Raw genomic sequence first — 3,649 nt, 5'->3', positions numbered from 1 at the left:
CTGTGACAATTATAATGTTACATCTAGATGCGGAATACACAGCTTCATTTTACGTACTGTGAATGTTGCTTACTGCATGGCTGCATACTGCTATACTGCATGAATGTTGCAATTGGCATGGCTGCATTCAACAACACTCGGAATTGTACAGTAATCTTTTAATTTAGTGCGTAAACTTCAATTTTCTTTAATCCGTATTTTTCTTTGTTGCGTAAATGGTCTCCTAACATCTGCATGCCACAACGTAATTCTCACAAGGAGAGTAATCACTGCATAAATTATACAGAAGACACTAACCTCGTCACGTCCAGATGCAACAGTCTTGGAAGATAGATTCAAGGAAAGCACTGCGGACTGCTGTAGGCGGAGGTTCTTTGTACTCAAACTGAGGGGTCCGTCTCATAGTCTGCATTCTTCAAATACGATTGGCAAAATCCGCTGCCAACCATACCAACCGCTGCGGTTGAACGCGCAGTATCGTACGGAACTGAATGCCCGCCGAATAATCTCGCTTTGACGACACAACCGAGACACGTCAAATGAAGTAAGGGCTGTACCTCGATAAATTGGTCGTTGTTCCAAAAGATATAACTAATGAAAACTTGGAAATACACACACTACGCTAACGCAGTGAAACAGCGCGCTGGAACCCGAAAGTCGTCGTAGCTCGTAGCCTCGTAGCTCCTCTTTCCACGGAAGTCGCTAATTGGATTATCGCAGTTATAAAACAGGTCGTAGATTTCGAAGTATATACATACTTTTTATTTCCAGACATTGTGACGACAGTATATAGGCGTAAAAATGTTGGTTCTTGCTGAAAGTTGTTGTTGTAGTGCTCGATCACGTGACGGCATTCTGCGCGCTGATTGCATGGGCGATTGACGTCATCCCGGTGGGATGACCAGATGAGTTTTCTATATATGCGTACGTTTTCTTGGTTTCACGCTAGGTGTGCCAGCGTCGGCGTGAACCGCGATGTTCAAAATTCGAGTTTACGAAAACTACGAGGTGTTGAGGCATGAATTTTCGCATATGAAGTTGCTTTTGTGTATTCTATCGGTAGCCACAGCGGAAAAGGCTCTCCAGCTTCTGGTCAGAGACCCTTTAAGAATTCTTCGTTTAGATTTGTAATAATATGGGTCAATAAGGGTGTTTTTATCGGTGCCACTAAATCTTGTAGGATGACCTACTTTTTGTTGGAAACCATAGTTACTACAAATTTCATTATATGTTTTTGAGGTAGGACTGCTGCTCATCAAATCAATGTTTAAGTCTCCAAGTACGACTACGTTATACCTTTGAGAACAGCTTGTGAACAGTACCCTACCCCTAAAAGATAACTCATTTCCACGGACGTGTGATGTTTCGCTTGATGTCCGGTGACGAAGTTGTGAGCTGTTTAGGTGAGATCCACACGTCCTCCTGTGAAACTGTCAAATCATCATACGTTATGTGCAAAAAGTTTACTTATTCGTTTTTTTTTTTTCGATGAAACCTGGGGAAACTGCAAACATTAATGAATAAGCTAGGGTAGCAAAAGGTTAGTTTAGGGGATGTGGGTAATGTGTGTTCACCCGCACTACCCGCGAACGGATATCGGGTACGCCGGCATTTTACTCGCAGCCCGCAGCGACATTGAATTTCTCCCCCCAAATTGCAGAACTACGCGGGGGGAGGGGGATATATTTATTAGAACAAAGAAAAAAAGGGAGGAAAGGTCAACAAAACGGTATGTCGCCTTGCTATTCCTCAAAAAAAGAAAATACAAAATACAAATACAATACAACAAAAAAAAAAAGAAAAGAAAAGGGCGCCGGGTATCTGCGGGTAACCGCGTGTATACCGGCACTCGCACACACTAGTAGACACCTGGAATTAAAATAGTCAGAGCAGGCTTCTTTCTTCAAATTTTTTTACAAAACGAGTGGTGTGCTTGAAAGAGAGAGATCGGTCGCAAGGATGAGAACGAGTGCATTTTGCGCATCTACGTGTTACTTTTACAACGTGGCAGTGGGTGCTAATATTACGACAGAGAAAGATAAAAAATTAAAACTGGAGATGCAGGGTATCGATCCCCGTACCTCTCACATGCTAAGCGAGCGCTCTACCATCTGAGCTACATCCCCAACACGCAGTAGCATCATAAGTAAAACACAACAAGGGTAGCCAACGCCTAAGGTGACCCAGTTCCCGACCTTGCTCTCCATGCCGCTCTCCTTGAAAAAAAAAAAAAAAAAAAGCCATTGATTCGTGCGTAAAGTTGTAGCAGCGTCGGAAGTCCTTTACGGCATTTGGGGGGCTAACCTAACCCAACCTAAACTAACTTAGAGGAGTCATTGATGTCCTTATTAGAAACGTCTCGTCCATGCAATCCGATGAATATGGAGGGCGTAACGCATGTGGGAAGGCCACCTCGCGCTCTTGATTACATTGAGGCGAAAAAGAATTAGGCGTTTGGGCAGCACAAACTGAAATATTGGTTGATTGTTTCATTAAGTGCGATAAGACAAATAGGAGTAAGGGAGCGGTGGTGTGGTCCTTTTTTTATTGCTGTTCTCGTCAAAAGCGCAGTGGTGTCGTCTCCAAAGGGTGCCATTATTGTTGCACTGAAAAGGCTCTGCCGAGTTTTCTAGCCATGGCTCTGCCATGGCTCATGCAAAGACAGCAGATATGTTACACGTGTCATCAAACATACCAGCGAACTCCTGAAAAACTCCTCGTGTCCTCACAAAATCTGCGTTTTTCTGTATCGTCTAAGCGAGGCTACTGAACGGCGAGTGGCTACTCTACGCGCAGCAAGTCCGCACATACAGTTTCACATCGGGTAATTGGGTGGATAATAACTATTAGGGTGAATTCAATCCTCTACTTTTTAAATGGGTGGTCGTTTTCACTCTGCGCGGTAACAGACCTAAAAGCGAGTCTGTTTCGGACGACACATGCACATTGAAAATGGGGTGAAGAGATCCTCAGAGCGAAGGTACATAGGGGGGGGGGGGGGGGGGGGGCGCTGGAGCGAAAACTCATGGAGGCGACCCCCCCCCCCCCCCGTTCCCACCTCAAGTTAAGAACGGTTACTAACAGTTGTTTTTATGTTGACTACTATTTCCTCACCACGTCAAACCATGAAAATAACAAAGCGCAAGCGTGATATGATATGAAATACTGTTTACCACGTTTCGCTCACCCAAAATCGTGCGTGTGCGTCTGGAACGTCATGGTGATGTAAGAGCATCATGAAGCATCATAAGCCGTAATGTAATGCATAAGTAAGGTTCCGCGTTTTTGTTTTTAATCGAAAAACACCGAAAAACATGCGCCGGGTAAATTTTCCCTCATCCGGTTTTAATCGAAAAACACCGAATACAGAGGGACATTCCAGGACACGACAGAGATAAATTGCTGCAGATGCCCAGCAAGTTGTTGATGCAGATCAGAAAACCATACAGAAATACGATGGTTGTGAAAAATGTCTGTTTACTTCTTTTTAGTCCGTCCAACTCCAACTCCGTTTACTTCTTCGTTAGCCGTAAAGCGCCATCGCTGCGAACAACGCCATATGTTGAATGAGTGTCGTGCGGAAATTACATTGTGATTTCTATTCACCGATAACTGTCGGGTAAACCATGCACACGCCAGGAAAACCATA

At 44.2% G+C, this 3,649-nt stretch overlaps 1 non-coding gene across 1 annotated transcript; it reads right to left on the bottom strand.

Annotated features, from left to right (window-relative positions):
- Positions 1–2,053: 2,053 nt before the first annotated feature.
- Positions 2,054–2,126, bottom strand: Trnaa-agc (transfer RNA alanine (anticodon AGC)). Its single transcript has one exon. It is a non-coding gene; the product is annotated as a tRNA-Ala (tRNA).
- Positions 2,127–3,649: the final 1,523 nt, after the last annotated feature.

Source organism: Ornithodoros turicata, chromosome 2, assembly GCF_037126465.1.
Source record: "Ornithodoros turicata isolate Travis chromosome 2, ASM3712646v1, whole genome shotgun sequence".
Lineage (NCBI taxonomy): Eukaryota > Metazoa > Arthropoda > Arachnida > Ixodida > Argasidae > Ornithodoros > Ornithodoros turicata.
The sequence above is the reverse complement of the archived record's forward strand: the minus strand, read 5'-3'. Positions and strand labels throughout refer to the sequence as shown.